The sequence below is a fragment of the Macrobrachium nipponense genome, chromosome 12 (assembly GCF_015104395.2).
Source record: "Macrobrachium nipponense isolate FS-2020 chromosome 12, ASM1510439v2, whole genome shotgun sequence".
Lineage (NCBI taxonomy): Eukaryota > Metazoa > Arthropoda > Malacostraca > Decapoda > Palaemonidae > Macrobrachium > Macrobrachium nipponense.
In genome coordinates, this window is record NC_087205.1 from 57904919 (window position 1) to 57922418 (window position 17500).

The 17500-nt window shown below is 42.0% G+C and overlaps 1 protein-coding gene across 1 annotated transcript in view; it reads right to left on the reverse strand.

Annotated features, from left to right (window-relative positions):
- LOC135224546 (uncharacterized) overlaps nucleotides 1–17500 on the reverse strand; it is a 387606-nt gene that overhangs the window by 386 nt on the left and 369720 nt on the right. Inside the window, exon 15 of the mRNA XM_064263643.1 lies at nucleotides 1–2866. This exon is cut by the window's left edge and continues 386 nt beyond it. The gene's annotated coding sequence lies outside the window, so the exon portion shown is untranslated. The remainder of the gene's footprint in view (nucleotides 2867–17500) is intronic.

Here is a 17500-nt window from a genome sequence, read left to right on the forward strand (position 1 = left end):
TAATGTCTAATCCTTGAATAATATCAAATTATTATTCTAATCACCATTTTTAAAGATGTTGGTATACACAATATCAGAGTATGGTTTAACATACTTTAATTTCACAACTGCTAAATAAAGTCAACTGAACATGATAAACCTGTAAAGGACTATGATTCACAGAAATTACTAGAGGGTGTGATAAGTTATCTTTAACACAGGAACTGCAAATGGTAAAACATAAACCTAATAGTCATCACTTCCATTAATTGTATTGAGTGGGTGTCTGCATACCTGTCACCAATCCACTGGTCAAGCACCTCACCTTTGATCTGGTTAGAATAGTAATTAGAAAGTTGATAAGCAGTCACATCCAACAGAAGGGAAGTCAGGTCAAGAATGTTATTTTGACCAAGAATTACACAAGAGAAATAATCCTATTTTAGTGGTGTGGTGTTATGTTCAGAGTTTGGAGAAATTCAAAATATTTTGATAAAAACTTGGAAACTTTTGGCAAGGGAAATATTTCAAAAGCTCTACTTGTCATTTACTCTCATTGCAGCTTAACAAGTGAAATTAAAAGATAAGGATAAAATAATTGATATACAAACCATAAGGTCTATTTTGAACAGAAACTATTATATAACTGAAATAAATTATAATAATAAGAATAAGGGTACAATAATTAAGGGGAAACACAATCAAAATTCTGTTTCAAAAAGAGGCTCCTAATAATCATGAGGAAGCAATATACTGGGCATGTAGTAGTAACAACTAGTTTTAAATTGCATGTATACAAAAATAACAACAAAACAAGCTCTGCATTTGTCAGCTATCTTGTGTTATCCTCAAAGAAATTTTTAATTACTGTACTGTCATCAATGCCTAATTTTGCCCCTTGCATCCAACTACCAAACATGATTCCTTCCTTTGGCAATAAAGTCACAAAATTGGTTCATCATGAAATTAATGTACAGTACATGTATGTGTATGGAACATCAAACATTAGCCTTTCTTTAATAATGGGAGCCACAATTTTTAAAGTAGTTCAATTTATTTTAAGGATATACATATTCATATAAATCTATTTACATGAAGGTTTTGTATACACCATAATAATCACATTTAATGCACACAAAAAAGAGGAACCAATGAAAAAATGGTTATACTGCAATATTCATCAGAATTTGCACACAATAAAATATCATTGGCAAGAAGAGTATTATATGAGGTTATTATTTACCTCAAATAAAAAAAACTTAAAAACACCACAAGAGAAGCATTTCCTTCTGAATTCTCAACTTCAGAAGTAAAAGGGCTTGTGACCTAGAACTTTTTGCACCAAAAGTAAGAAAACATTATCAGAAAAACAAGAACACAATTACACAATTGTATCTAATTAAAATTAAAACAAAAACAGAATATAATACATCAATATATACAGCTACATCTTGGCAATCAAAATGGCAAATGGTAAGAATATTAGAAAAAAAATAAAAGCAGCAGATTATATTAGATAGTGAATTGAGTTTAATGTGCCAATATGCCCCTCCAAAGACTGGACTTTGCATTCTATCTAATTTCCAAGTTACAAAGCTTGGCACTACACAATGCTTTTTTAAATCATATCTTATAAATCTAGTATTAAAAATATAATTCCTTACAGAATTCTTATCCATCATATCCTGATGAAAATGATAGAAAATCTGAAAAAGTTTTTTACGTAAAAAGTCTAAAAATTGCAAAGAGGGTGGTTCAGTATGTGACGAGATATTTGCATAAATTTTCTGTGAAAAAATTCCTCTTCTAAATCTTAAGCAATATAGTAAAAGTCCATCTGCACAGGTCTTTTTATACAAATATGGATAATTATTAATAATCTAAATTAGAGGCATTACATGAAAGATACACAAAAATCACAATCATTACAAGAATCACATTTAGTGTCATAGTTCATGTATGAATAGAATAAATTAATCTTAGAACATGGGCTTATCAAGAAGTTACTTGCCTAAATTAAGAAAAGAGAATGACATGATATCACTTAACACAATAACTACACATAATTTTTGGCTATAAAATACCATATGACCATATACGTACTGACCTGTGGTTTCATACCTCAAGTAGTTCATTTTGCAGAAAAAGAACAGCAACTAAAACTACTAGATGCAGAAACCATAACACAATATAACTGCATTCTCTTTGTCTGATATTTAATAAAAATAGAAACAAAATCTGAACTGCAAAATTCCTACAATGTTTTAGATTGACTTAATATGAAATAAAATATCTTCAAAGTTAACAGACCACCTTGTTCACCAAACAAATTGCTCTTAGTATTTTAAAAGTGTGTATATTAGCAAGGTGAACAAATTACTTACAAGTCATCTGAACTTCTTCTAATTGTCTAGTGAAATAAAAATAAAACCATATAAGAGATATATAATGACGTTTATTCTTCAGAGGAATTGCTAAGAAACCCTTATGATAAAAACATATGCTAGATTATATTAAACAATTATGTTTCAAAGGATGAAGACTGATGTTAAATTTCTGCAATATTTTCACTAACAATCTTTCACAGGCTTTGTATTAATCCACTCTGTTCATATGATAACATATACCTCTAAACTATAAACAATTACAACTGGAACAGCCAACAAATAAAACCTATACTTACACCAATCAGCTGTATACTAGTAAATCCTGTTGTATCCTGGTTAACCATTGTACAAAATGTGATAACGACATTTGTACAATACATACATACATGTGACATGTAGTTACACCCACGCTAATACCCGACTCTGAATGCTCTATGGGCTGACGTTTCAATTAACATCTTGGTTTCCAAGACCAACATATCAAGGCACTTAACCTTCACCTGTAAATAGTAATAAATGGAATTATGTCCATTACACAAGTAAAATTAGATACTAAAGAAAAGTAATAATGTTAACTGCATGTTACTAGACCACTGAATACACACAATTTTCCATGGATTGACCTCAAGGGTTTGTACACATTTCAAAATATATGTCTTACTGCATAAAATGCAATGCCTCAAAACCTCAATACATATGAATAAATTGATAATGCTCAAGATCCTGACAAATATCTTAGAGAATCTGAGTCTGAAACTTGCCATTTGCTGCAAGGTGAAACTTGGGTAGTTACACTATGGTATATTACAATTAATGGTTTATCAATGTGTATGGTTCTCAATTGGGATGATAATCCCTGTACTTTATGTCTACTTGTACTGAAGACTACCAAAATCATCATACTGTAAGTTTAGTCTACTGATGAGTTTCATCACTTTACTCTAAAACTCTGAATCAATGCTAATATCTCACTGACTTTCCTACACTTGCAAGCACAACCTGGTGTTAAAAACAATTTAGAAATTGAGTCCTGCAAAAGACAACAAGTACTTCAAAGAGCTCTTTTGCAGCTGTACACCTTAAGCAAGATGCCACCTGTCCCCAAGAATAGCTGGGTGAGCTAACATGACTGCTGAGCAGTCACCACAGAACCCAAAGAAATAGGATCCGCAAATACTTAGAACCCCCTCTAAAAATGCTCATATCTGCCTATCTTGAAAGTTCAAATACCAAACGTATATACGTAAAGTATAATCCTACATTAAATATACCTTTGAAATGATATATTTTCCAAGTCAACTTAAACATTTTACCATTAGAAATATATACAGAGCCAATAACACAAGAGGGAGACCACTGAATGGCAACAGCATTATTTGACTATCAAGAGTTAAATTTTTTATGATTCAGAGATTACATAATATGAGAGAGAGAATAACTCCTTATGATATCAAAAGATTGAAACGAACTTCCATAGGTAACATTTCTTCCCACTGCCATTAATCATATTAGAGACACAGTTTGGAACATCTTTGTTTGGATGGTATGTCTCAACAAAATTTTTGATATCACTCCACTTTGCAAACATTCCTTTAATCACTGAAGTAAGCATAGTATCTCCTCTCGTCCTCCTCCTAAAATTCCTCATCTGCTATCTGTTGCAGTTCCTGCTGAAGGTCTTGCAGCTCCTCAGTGGTTAGCTCTTCCCTGTGGGCATCCACTAACTCTTCCACATCTTTACCACTCACATCCAATCCAAGCCCAAGGACTTACCGAGACACAATAGATTCCACAATAGGCATAGGGTCATCAAGGTCACCCTCAAACCCTTCAAAATCTTTCTCAAGGTAACACTCTGCCCACAATTTTCTCCAAGCAGAGTTCATTGTCCTGGAAGTCACTCATATAGGGCTTATGCAGTTGAAGCTATTGAAATGATCCTTCCAGAACTCTCTTAAGGTCAGTTCAGTGTCTGAGGTCACTTCAAAACACCTTTGAAACAGTGCCTTGGTGTAGAGTTTCTTGAAGTTTAAAATGATCTGTTGGTTCATGAGCTGAATGAGAGGAGTGGTATTAGGGTGCAAGAACTTCACTGTGATGAATTTAAATTCATCCAGAAGCTTGTCTTCCAAGCCAGGAGGATGTGCAGGAGCATTGTCCATTACCAGGAGGCACTTGGGGGGCAACTGATTCTCTTGCAGGTATTTTTTCACACTTGGGCCAAATACTTCACTGACCCACTCAACAAAAATTTGCCTTTTTATGGGCCTTCCACATCACAGGCAATTTATTCTTGTTCACAATGTTTTTCTTGAACACTCGGGGAATTTTAGAGTGATACACAAGTAGGGGCTTCACTTTGAAATCCCCACTAGCATTCCCACAGACCATGAGTGTTAGCCTATCCTTCATAGGCTTGTGCCCTGGTTATGAACTTTCCTCCTGCAGGATGCAGGTCTGCTTTGACATTTTTTTTTTTTTCCAAAACAGGCCTGTCTCATCACAACTGAAGACCTGTTGAGGGAGGAATCCTTCAGCCTCAAGGTACTCTCTGAATTCATCAACGAATTCTTTGGTGGATGCTTTCTGAATTTCTCAAACCAGCCTCTGCTGACCTTGAAATCACTAAAAGCAGCACTTTCTGTCGGCATTTTCTTACTTAAATCAGCATGCAACATCCGTGCTTTCTCACAAATGATCACTTCAGACACACTATCCCCAACTAACTGTTTTTCATTGATCCATACTAACAACAGCTTCTCAACATTTTCCACTAGTTGCGATCTCTGTTTTGATAATAATGTGACCCCTTTGGCAACATCAGCAGCTTTGATTTCATGTTTCTTCACTAGGATAGATTGTCGACACTGACTTGCCATACATCCTAGCGAGATCAGCTACATGTGCACCACTTTCATACTTCGCTATAAGTTCTTTCTTGAATTCTACTGTATTCCTAGTCTTTTTTACGAAGGGCTGGCATTTGCAACTTTCTGTGGCCCCACGATAGCTTCTTTGCAATGAGTTTTAATGGCAAAATTAGTACAAAATACAACAAACACGTGTGGTGATCCAGACTGCGAGTGAAGTGATGCTTGCTCAGTGGGAAACAAAGCCAGAATAGGTCACGAGAGAAGACACAATGCCTTGTTTGGGCGCTTGATAAGGGGCCTGGTCACACACTGGGTCCAGGATGGAGCATTTCCAAGTGTACAAAAACAGAGGAAATGTATGATAGCTGAGACAAAATTTTGTAGAAAAAAGTCTATGAAAACTAAATCGTACAAAGAGAGGAGTACGGAAACTGAGGTTTGACTGTATCTATGTATGTATGTGTAACAAAAAAAAAAATATATATAGATATATACATTATATATATATATATATATATATATATAGATATATATATTTATCTTATATATATATAATAAGACCACACACACACACACACACCACATATATTTATATATTACAGATATATATATATTTATATATATATATATATATATCATATATATATAATTACGTCTAATGTATATACGTATATATATATATATATATAGATATATATATATAGATCGATATATATATATATATGTATATATATAAGATATATATATCTAGACACACACACACCACACGGGGGACTCACACACACACATAGATCTTTAATATATACATATAATATATATTATATATATCTATATATATATATAATATATATTATATCTATATATTAATATATATATCACACACAGTAGTACCTCGAGATACGAAAGGCTCAACTTACGAAAAACTCGAGATACAAAAGCCAATATGAAAAATTTAACGGCTCTACATACGAAAAGTTTTCAAAATACGAAAGGTTTCTGAAAGTCCAAGATTCGCCCGAACCACCGATAACAATTTTGAAACTCGCGCCCCGCCAACTTAGTAGACTCGCCACCATCCTCCTGCTCTCCCATTGGTTCCTGATGCTAGTCACTGCCATGAGATCCTTCTCTCCTATTGGACAGCATCCCTCCCATCATGCATCTACGTACTACATATACGTGGTGGCGTGCCTACCTCGTCCACTTCGTACCAGCATCGTTATCGTACGCACGCAGTATTCGTTCGGTCTAACGATTTCGTTTAGTAACGTAAATTCGTTAGTGATTTTGTTGCAGTATACGTACTTTATCATGTTGTGCAAAAACTTTATTGTACTTATACGTAAATTATGTACAAGATAACGTAGTCATGGGCCCCAAGAAAGTTGAAATTCATGGAAAGAAGCGAATGCTCTCTTTGGAGACAAAGATGGAGATCATCAAGAAGTATGAAGCTGGTATGCGGTTGAGTGTGATCGCTAAGGAATACGGCCGAAATCCGTCGACAATAGGCACCATCCTTAAACAGAAGGATGCCATCAAAGCAGCTACACCGTCCAAGGGCATCACTATTTTGTCCAGCAAGAGGACCCACGTGCACGACGAGATGGAACGGCTGCTTCTTGTCTGGATAAAAGACAAAGAAATCGCTGGCGATATGGTAACGGAGACGGCAATCTCCCACAAGGCCAGCGCTATTTTCGGCGATTTGATTGCGCAGGCGGAAGACGACGGAGGGGAAGGGACATCAACACAAACCCCAGAGTTCAAGGCTTCGCATGGCTGATTTGAGAAATTTCCCTTTACTTTAGGGATAGCTTGGTGGACTTAGAAAGTTCACTCTCCGAAAATCCTTGGAAGGAAGAGGTAGAAGGGATAGGGGAAGATGATCCAGAATGACCCAAGGGTAGCCATTGAGCCCCCAGCAAACCTGCCTCATCTAACGTCTTACCTGCTTCCCCTACTGCCATGGGCTCGAGGTCCAAGTTTAGAGTTGCTACGTCGTCAATGATCTCCGAGTTCCCAGGGTCCGCCAAGGCTTGAGCCACTTGATGCTGGATGGTGGCGATGTACGGGGCCGCCACTTGCGGGTCGACGTAGGAGGTCGCCTTTCCACCGGGGAAGATCACAGCAGCCATCTTCTTGTCGAGGATGTAGGGCTGCCCCTTGGTGACGTTCCTCCCGAACCCGCCGACCCAGGCTTTCAAGGTGGTTGTAGCTGCGTCCCTGACCGCTTGAGCAGCCTGAAAGAGAGGGTTAGTATAAATACTAAGCTAGGAAGATTAAAGTATATGATTTATATAGATATATCACTTATTAAGACTGTATACATATAGGCCAAATTATACATGACAGCTGTTCTCCGGAAGGTACGTACTCCAGAGGTAACCTGATCTACTAGATCGTAACAAATCGAGCAACTCGCGTGGTGCCAGACTGCTATGTCTCTGTAGCGAATGGTGCAGACAGCATGGGTCTGGCAGACCTCGTGCCCACAGGGGTCCTGCAGGACAGCATTACAGCCAGATTCCTGGCGATGGGTGGCCTGTAAGTGAACAGATACATGAGTATCGACACTAACTAATTGGACTAAGTCCAGGAAGTGATATATTATGACACCGGAGGATACCGGAGTGATTGACATAGGGGTTAGCCTCCCCTTGCGTGAGTGGTGGGTGTCCGATAGAACTGGTAGACTAGTTTCAGTACGTGTCCGGTGTTACCGGAAGAAGGAGATTCACCAAACCAGTTACCTGCCTATACGCCGGAGCGAGGAGTACGAGGACAGCGGGGAGGAGCATGAGGAGGCTAGTAAAAAACTAGTCAGGGGAGTGTAGCTCTGCCGTAACAGATACGCGTAGGAAGGAGGAGAACCCGGATGGTGAGCGGGAACTCTGCCGGCTTAGCGAAAACAAAATATATAAACAAACAATAATAAAATAACATAAGGTAAAATAAGGCAACATGTGGGGAGAGCATGCGGCGGGGCTTCTCTCAGTCACCACCCTTAAGGTCTGGCGGAGCCAAAGAGACCCACCGCCAGAGTGGTGGGGAGGGTGGTGACTCGGGGTGAGAGAGAGCTGATTGGAAACCGAGGAGGTCTGAGCGCGGCAGAGCCGGGTGGCCAGCCGAGACCGACCGCACGGGAGACCACCCCCCGGGGAACCGAGGAGTGAGAGCGGTATGAGCTGAGCCAGCCTCGGACGTCCCTCTGCCGACTCCCGTATCGCCCCCGTGTGGTGGGGGGAAGAAGGGAGGGAGCTCGAATGGTTACCATGGGCAACGTGAGCAAGGGGTATTCTCCCCCTGGGGGGAGGGGGGGGGAGGAGAAAGCGTGGGGAAAGTAGCCGGGTGGCTCGTGGCGATCGCCTGGCTCGTCGTGAATGTGGTAAGACCACTCGGTAAGACAGGCCAGGAGGTCTGAGGTGGCCTAGGCTACCTCTAACTGTCTCAAAGCATGCATCAAAATAGCCTAATGAAACACAGGGAAGAGGAAGATAAACAATCAGATAGAGAGAAAGCAAAGTCCTGGAGAAGCTAGACGAGCCAACCAAGAAGGGAGGATGCCTAACAACTCGGGAGCTGGCCTCTGCCAATACGTAGGAACAGAGGGCGGCGGCCAGGGTGATAAGGACTAAAAGGAAGGACAAATGTCCTAAAAGGAGCCTAAACAGACCTAAACAAAGGAACATGCATGCATGAACACTGAGCTAAGGAGTGATGTAGGCTACAGGCTCAACAGAGCTAGGAATCCCCGTGAAAGCTAGCATAAACACAAATGGAAAAAATATTGCACAACGTATAAAAATGTAGGCATATATACTGCTAAATTCAAGCTACAACGGTATGGGAGAACGAAGAAGCATGAAAGAATGAAACACGTGGGACGAGCCGCCTGAGACGACTCTATAACCAGGCCAAAGGAGGCGCCGTCTTATAACCTAAATAAAAACTGTTAAACGGGTCCCTGGCTGGCTAAAATTAAGTGAAACACTTTAGCAGTACTTAACTTAGCTGCGGCGATGGCTTGGAGTTCCATGGTAAGGATAAATCCAAAAATCAGAGCACAAAACAAAGCGAAGAAAAAACACGTGCGCAAGATGGTGCTAACGGAAAGGATGACCGCTAGAGGCGCTCGTGATGGCGTCGAGAGCGCTAGTAGTAGTAGTAGCTGGGTGCGGGCCTTGTATTAGCCCTCTCAGGTAAGGGGATTTTGTAGAAGGATGGATCTAAATGGTAAGAGACTCCTGGTAGTGGTTTCACTCGCCCCAGAAACCATACCTACACCTTTTATATAAGGTGAGCGAGTCAGAATACTCTGACATTCCATTTTAGCTTTTTCTCTGGTAATGTTAGCTATATTTACCTTAGAGATGTGTGCTAAAGGGACATTTCACGAAGCGACACGGGCTGAGCCCAGAAATACCTGCAACTTGGTCAATTTTTTGCTTTGTTACTTGAGCAAAAAAATGAGGTAGACCGTACGAGCTCAAAATGCCGCTGCTACGTAAATGGCATAGTGACGAAAATTAAGATAAGCACAGAAGAAAAAGTAAATGTATATATATATATATGTGTATATATATATATATATATATACTATATAATATAGTATATATAATATATATATATATATATATATATATATATATATATATATATATATATATATATATATATATATATATATATATATATATACATTTGCTTATTTGGGAAGGTTACTCATTTTCCAGGTGTCGCATTCTAGGTACTAATCTCTTTATAATCCCTATCTGTCAATTATACGACCTTTCGTGTATTGTCATTTCCTCATGTAAGTCAGTCTTCTGCTAAGTAAAGGACGTTGAACGTCGAAAGATGTCGTGGATACTCTGTTGTTTATTTTCCCTCGAGGGATATGCCTTTATCTATGGATTTATCATGTTCCTAACTATCGTGATTCAGTTATACACACACACACACATATATACATATATATGTATGTATGTATGTATATATAATATATATATATATATATATATATATATATATATATATATATATATATATATATATATATATATATATATATATATATATATATATATATATATATATATACAGGGCAGTCCCCGGTTACAACGGTGTCGGCTGACGACGTTCCAAGGTTACAACGCTTGTCAATAGAACGTTATTTTCCAAGGTTACGACGCCTACAAAGCTCATCTGGGAGATGAATACGACACCAAAAATGAAAAATGATCAATATTTGAAGGTTTTTTGATGATAAATGCCATAAAAATGCAGTTTACATAGCCTTCAATGCACCCAAAGCATTAAAAGTAAGGTTTTCTTAGGATTTTTGACGATGTTCCGGCTTACGACGATTTTTCAGCTTACGATGCGTCTCAAGAACGTAACCCTGTCGTAACCCGGGGACCGCCTGTATGTATGTATGTATGTATGTATATATATATATATATAATATATATATATTATATATATATACATATACATATATATATATATCATATACATATATATACATATACACATATATATATAATATATATATATATATATATATATATATAGTATATAATATATAATATATATATATATATATAGATACACACACACACAACACACACATATATATATTATATATATATATATATATATATATAATATATATATATATATATATACACATGATATTTCTGGGCTCAGTTCGTGTCGCTGCGCGAAATAATAATCCTTTAGTTCATTATTTCTTAGGTAAATGAGCTAACAAATACCAGAGAATAAACAAAATAAAGAAGAGGTCACTATAACCGACTCGCTCACCCAAAATAAAAGAAGGGTGTCGGTATGGTAACTAGGGCGAGTGAGACCACTACCACGAACTTCTTGCCATTTAGAAATTTCCCACAACAAACTCCCTCAAGGAGAGAGCCGACCCACAGAGCGGGGCGGCACTACTACTACTGCAACCCATGTCAAGCCGACTGCCGCGCCTGGCTGTGGTGGCCATCCTTTTATTTTTGTTAGCAGTCCTAGAGACCTCGTGTTTCTTTTTGCTCTTGATTTTGTGTTGTGTTTGCGTGAATTATCCCTACCATGGAACGTTCAGCTATTGCAGCGGCTAAGTTGAGTATTCCGCAAGGTTTCGATTTAGTTTCGTTCCTTCCATGAGCCTGTATTTGCCATTTTTTAGGTATAAATACAGGTTCCCGGTCTGGAGCATGGCGGCATTGTTCTGCCTCATGGCGGTTTGGTTCTCAGTCTCCCATACCTGGAACCTTTCCCTTATTTTTAACATGCGTCTCTAGTCCTTTTTATTATTATATTGTTAGGGGATTTAGCCTACCCTGGTTTTAGGTCATGCATGCATGTCTCTCTACCTTACGTAGGCATTCAGTTTTTTCTTGTCCAGACCCTAGCCATCGCTCTTCGTATCGGCTCAGGCTAGCTTTGAGTGGTAGACTTTCTTTCGGGTTAGTCGTACACTCCTGGATATTTTTTCTCTTACTGTATTTTTATTTTCCCCTACTTTTGTTTTTTTGTATATTGTGTTTTGGTTAGCCTAGGGCGTCTGGTCTGTTCGCTTAGCCTAGGTATCAGTGGTCCCATGGTCCTCTTTTCAGTTTTGTTGCATCCTTATTGTCAGTTTTGTTGCATCACGCTTGTTGCATCTTTCTGATCAGTTTGGTTGCATTATCCTAGGCTACCGATTTAGTCGGTTGTGTTGTGTTATCGTACCTTGGTCACCTCGTGATCGTGGTACAGCCATACGCCCGTCCCAGTCGCCTTCCCCCCCCCCCTCTCACCATAGAGTAGGGGGGAGGGAGGTTTGTCCTTGCTCGCTCCATCCGGGCCTGACTCCCTCTCTCCCTACGCGGAGGGAGTAGGGGAGTCTGGACAGACGCTTGGCTGGGAGTGACCTTGCTCTCCCTGGTTTACGGTGGTGCTTCGCTGTGACAGAGTTGGGGGGTTGGCCTCCCCCCGCCTTTGTTGCTCCGGCGCTCCGCTGTATGCTCGGGAACTGTTTTCGCCCCCCCTCGCTTCCCTCCCCCGTGACGACGGATCTCCGTTCTCTTTCCTGGAGCCCCATCAATTATGGGGGGGAGGTACGGTAGCCCCACCTGCCGGCGGAGTGTATGCGTTTTCAGTTGGTCACTTTTTGCTTTCCACCGTTCCTTCTCTCCGGTGAGTGCCCTAGGCATTTCGCCGGCGGAGTCGGACAGCGCCACGATTCGGAGTCGTTCTCCGGATTTAGTTTAACTGTTTTATGCTTAAGTTAATTATAAGTTATTTATAAGTTACCTTAAGCTGGGTTCCTTCCCCTGACCTTGGTGTTTTTCATTCTCCGGCCTACGCCGGAGTCTTCAATTTTATGCCTTTTAAGGTGATAGGGGAGGGGTTATGCCCGAAAATTTATCATTCTCCGGCATGCAACGGAGTACTAGAGTAGCCCTGTGAGTGTTATATCGATACTCATGTATCCTTCCACTTACAGACTACCAACTGTGAGCACCCGGGGTGCAACGCTGTGCTCCAGGACCCCTGTGGGCATGAGGTCTGCAGGTCTCATGCTCCGTGTTCAACTACTCACGGAAGTTTGCAGGTCTGGTTCCACGAGACGTGTACGATCTGCTACGATCTCGTGAGTCAGTTTTTGGACGGGGTAAGTATTTTTCCATCAGCATAGTCATAGCATATGAATTCTGAGATGTATATATTAAGCTTAAGTTTCTCTAATATTATGGAATATATGCTGATATTGTCTAGACTTACGCTTATTTTATTCTAAGGTTGAATCTCAACCTTAGCCTAAAATCTAATAGACACCCTCTCTTCCAGGCTGCCGTGGTCAGAGAGACTCCTCTTGCAACCTTGAGAGCTTGGGTCGGCGGCTTCGGGAAGAACGCCGCCAAGGGACAGCCCTACATCCTAGAGAAGAGGATGGCTGTCCTGCTGTTTCCCGGCGGCAAGTCGACGGGGTACGTCGACCCTACGGAGGCAGCCTCGATGATGACGGCGATCCAACGGCAGGTTGCCCAATGTATGAAGGAACCAGGCCAGGATATTTTGGCGGAGGTCGCCACTTTGGATTTGAATGTAGAGCCTATGGTAGGCGTAGATGATTTGTTGGTCGAGGTAGGTACGTTGGACGCTCAAGGGGTTTCCTTGGGCGCCACTGGATCTTCTTCTCCTGCTACTTCTGCTGCTTCCTTCCAGGACTTTACGGGAGCTGAGCTCTCGTATGGTACGCCTGGCGCTTCTGTGGTTCCCAAAGTGAAGGGTCACATAGCGCAGAAAACTTTAACTAAGACGTCGTCATCTAAAAAGACTTCTTCGGCGTCTTCCTCTCGTAAGTCTTCGGCTTCCAATCCCGGAGCAGAGAAGGGTAAGACATCTGCTTCGGGCTCTAAAGCCTCGAAGAGTAAGTCCTCCAAGGAGAGATCCCGTACTCCGGCGGAGTCAGTGGTCTCTCCTTCCCCTACGGTACCTCTGGTGAAGTACCCTTTCTTCTCTTATTTCCCTGGTCTACTTTCGACATCAGTTCCCAGCTTTGATCCCAACGCTTTCTCCGCCGGGATGATGCAACAGATGGGAGACTTAGTAGGGTGCCTGAGGACGAGTATGGAGCAGATGTTCTCTCAGTTGTCAGACAGGATTGCCACACAAGAAAATCTCATGTCTGGCTTCAACCAAGCTCCTCAAGCTGCCTCTCCGGCACCTGGCGCAGGCCTACTCCAGCTTCCTCCTCATGATTTCCTCCCTCCATTCTCCATGAACAATCCCTGGAGAGTAGCTTCCTATGCTCCTTTCCAGGACGGGTTCATTTCTATCCCGGAGTGTGGTACTTGAAGAATTGAAGACTTCGAGTTTTACCCGGAGAATCTTCAACCTCCGTTCATTGGCTACGCCAGGCTGACGGAGGCTGCTATGAATAGGGAGGATAAGGTTCCTAAGGAGACAGTGCTGTACTCCAGGGACCAGGCTCAGAGGGAATGGCTCCGGTGTTTGGATGAAATGGACTGTTCCAACATCAGAATCCAGGCATTCAAGTCCTTTCACCATCTTTACGATGGAGGAAGAGACTCCTCTTCCTTTCTTGACCAAGATCGCCAGCGTTACCATCCCGGCTGGCTTAAAAGGAGAGCCCTTGCCGCAGTTGAGAGAGGCGGACCCCACATCATCCTTACTTCCTTCGCTTGGTGATTTGTGGGAAGACCTACCGAACACCTTTTCGGTAGGCAAACTTAAGCCGGACTGTGCGATGGACCAGTTCGGCGAGAAGCTTCCGAGACTCCCCGATAGCCTCATTCAGTCCGAGTTTGAGGCTAGAACTAGGCTGGCCAGGTCTCTTAACGCCATGGCGATGACTGAAGTAGCGGCCCTATCATATGCTTTGGAGCCGCTATTCAAGCTTTTGACCAAATCACAGACTTGTACAGTCCAATCGGACTTGTACGAGTTTGTGGTTGCTAGGGTCAACTGCCGGAAGCATGTCCTTCAGGAAGCAACTATTTGGTATGAGCCCGAATAAGTTGCTCTCCTCCAACATTTGGGGGGGCAGACCTCTTCCCAGAAGCTATGGTAAAAGAGGTTCAGAACGAGGCCACGAGGCTCAATCAGAGCCTCAAAGACCGTTGGGGCCTCTTCGCCAAAAGACGTCAAGACCCTTCGTCAACAGGCAAGAAACTAAAGAAGGCCAAAAGGTTTCAGCCTTACCAAAAGATGCCTCAGCACTTCAGTCAGGCTGTGTCTGCGGTGCCAGTTGTTCAGCCAGGACAGCCTTCCACTTCGAAAACTCAGGCTCAGCCTATCTACCTGATTTCCCCACAATCTCAACCTTCCACGTCCTATGCTGTCTCCCCGGCATTTAACCAGGTGTTCGAAGGCCAGGCCTTTCAATACTTCGACCGGTTCGCCAGGGGAAGTAGAGCTAGAGGAGCCTTTTGCCAGAGAGGATCAGGAAGGTTGCTCAACAGGGGAAAGCACTTCCGTGGAGGCCGCGGAGGTCACTCGGCTCAACAGCAGTGAGATCTCCAAGGTAGGAGGAGATGTTTTCTCTTCCGGCATCGGTGGAGATTCAGCAAGTGGGCACAAAGTATTGTGTCGAAAGGCCTGGGTTGGAGTTGGATCGGAGGCCCCCCTCCACCCAGACCATTCCTTCAACTTCCATTGAAGGAATTGACAGAGTATGCGGAGGAACTCCTTCAGAAAGGAGCAATAGAGAGAGTCAAGCGGTTAAAGTTTCAAGGTCACTTATTCAGCGGTTGGCCAAAGAAAGGCTCATTAAAAAGAAGGGTAATCTTAGACTTGGTCCCAGTTAAACTTAGCCATTCGCTGCGACAAGTTTCAAAATGCTGACTATCTCGCAGGTCGCGGGACCCCTTACTTCCCCGTGGGGCCCGTCACCACCTCTATCGATCTTACAGACACATACTATCATATCCCTATTGCAAGACACTTTCGCCCTTACCTAGGCTTCAAGCTGGGAGACCAAGCGTTCTCGTTCAAGGTAGTTCCCTTCGGTCTGAACGTAGCCCCCAGGGTATTCACGAAGATAGCGGAAGTAGTGGTTCAACAACTAAGGTCTCAAGGGATAATGGTAGTAGCGTACCTCGACGACTGGTTGATTTGGGCACCAACAGTCGAGGAATGCCGCAAAGCCACAAAGAAAGTCATTCAGCTCCTGGAATATCTGGGGTTCCAGATAAACAGGACAAAGTCAAGACTCACTCCGGAGTCCCGTTTTCAATGGCTGGGCATTCAATGGGATTTATCCTCTCACACTCTGTCAATTCCGGTAGCCAAAAGGAAGGAAATAGCGAAGTCAGTGAAGCAATTTCTAAGGTACAAATATGCTTCAAGGAGAAACCAGGAAAGAATCCTAGGTTCCCTTCAGTTTGCCTCAGTGACAAACATCTTAATGAAAGCCAAACTGAAAGACTTAACCAGGATCTGGCGCTCAAGAGCAATGTCGCTCCAGAGACAAGTTGTTTCAACAATACTGCAAATTCTCCCTGCAAATCGTCTGAGTCCTGGTTGGACAAAGATTGAAGAATCTGTCCATATGTCAGTGCCTCTTCAATTCCCTCCTCCAAGAATCCATATCCACACAGACGCTTATTAAGCGGCTGGGGAGGATATTCTCAGTCAAAGAAAGTTCAAGGAACTTGGTCACCCCAATTCCGCCAGCTCCACATAAATGTATTGGAAGCAATGGCAGTGTTCCTAACTCTGAAGAGGCTCCTCCCACCAAAGAACTCTCGTGTAAAGTTAGTTCTGGACAACGCAGTAGTAGTTCACTGCATAAACAGGGGAGGCTCCAAGTCAAGACACCTGAATCATGTCATGGTAGCCATCTTTTCCCTGGCGGACAAGTTCAGTTGGCACCTCTCCTCCACCCATCTGGCCGGAGTGAGGAATGTTATAGCAGATGCTCTATCTCGGTCAGTCCCACTGGAGTCGGAATGGTCGCTGGACAACAGTTCGTTCCAATGGATACACCGGAGGGTACCAGGTCTACAAGTAGATCTGTTTGCCTCTCAAGCGAACCACAAACTTCCTTGTTATGTGGCTCCCAACCTGGACCCTCTGGCCTATGCCACAGACGCTCTATCCATAGATTGGAACAACTGGGAAACGATTTACATCTTTCCTCCAGTGAATCTTCTTAAAGTTCTGAGCAAACTCAGGACTTTCAATGGTCAGGTAGCTCTAGTAGCACCGGACTGGCCGAAGAGCAATTGGTACCCCCTGCTGCTGGAATTGGGTCTTCGTCCCCTTCGGATTCCCAATCCCAGACTCTCCCAGTCGGTACAAATGAAGACTGTGTTCGCTTCCTCAGGAATTCTCAAAGCCCTAACTTTATGGACTTCATGAAGTTTGCGGCCAAGAGGGATGCAAATATAGATCCACAAAATATCCTCTTCTTAGAATCAGATAAAAGGGATTCAACTTTGAGGCAGTATGACGCTGCAGTTAAAAAGTTGGCATCTTTCCTGAGAGAATCGGAAATTAGAATCATGACAGTCAATTCAGCTATATCCTTTTTCAGATCCTTATTTGAAAAAAGGTTCGCAGCTAGCACTATTACGACAAACAAGCCAGCCTTGAAGAAGATCTTTCAGTTGGGTTTTAATATAGACTTAACAGACTCCTACTTTTCGTCTACTCCCAAGGCTTGTGCTAGACTTAGACCTTCCGTAAGGCCTACTTCAGTGTCATGGTTTCTGAATGATGTTCTAAAACTGGCTTTAG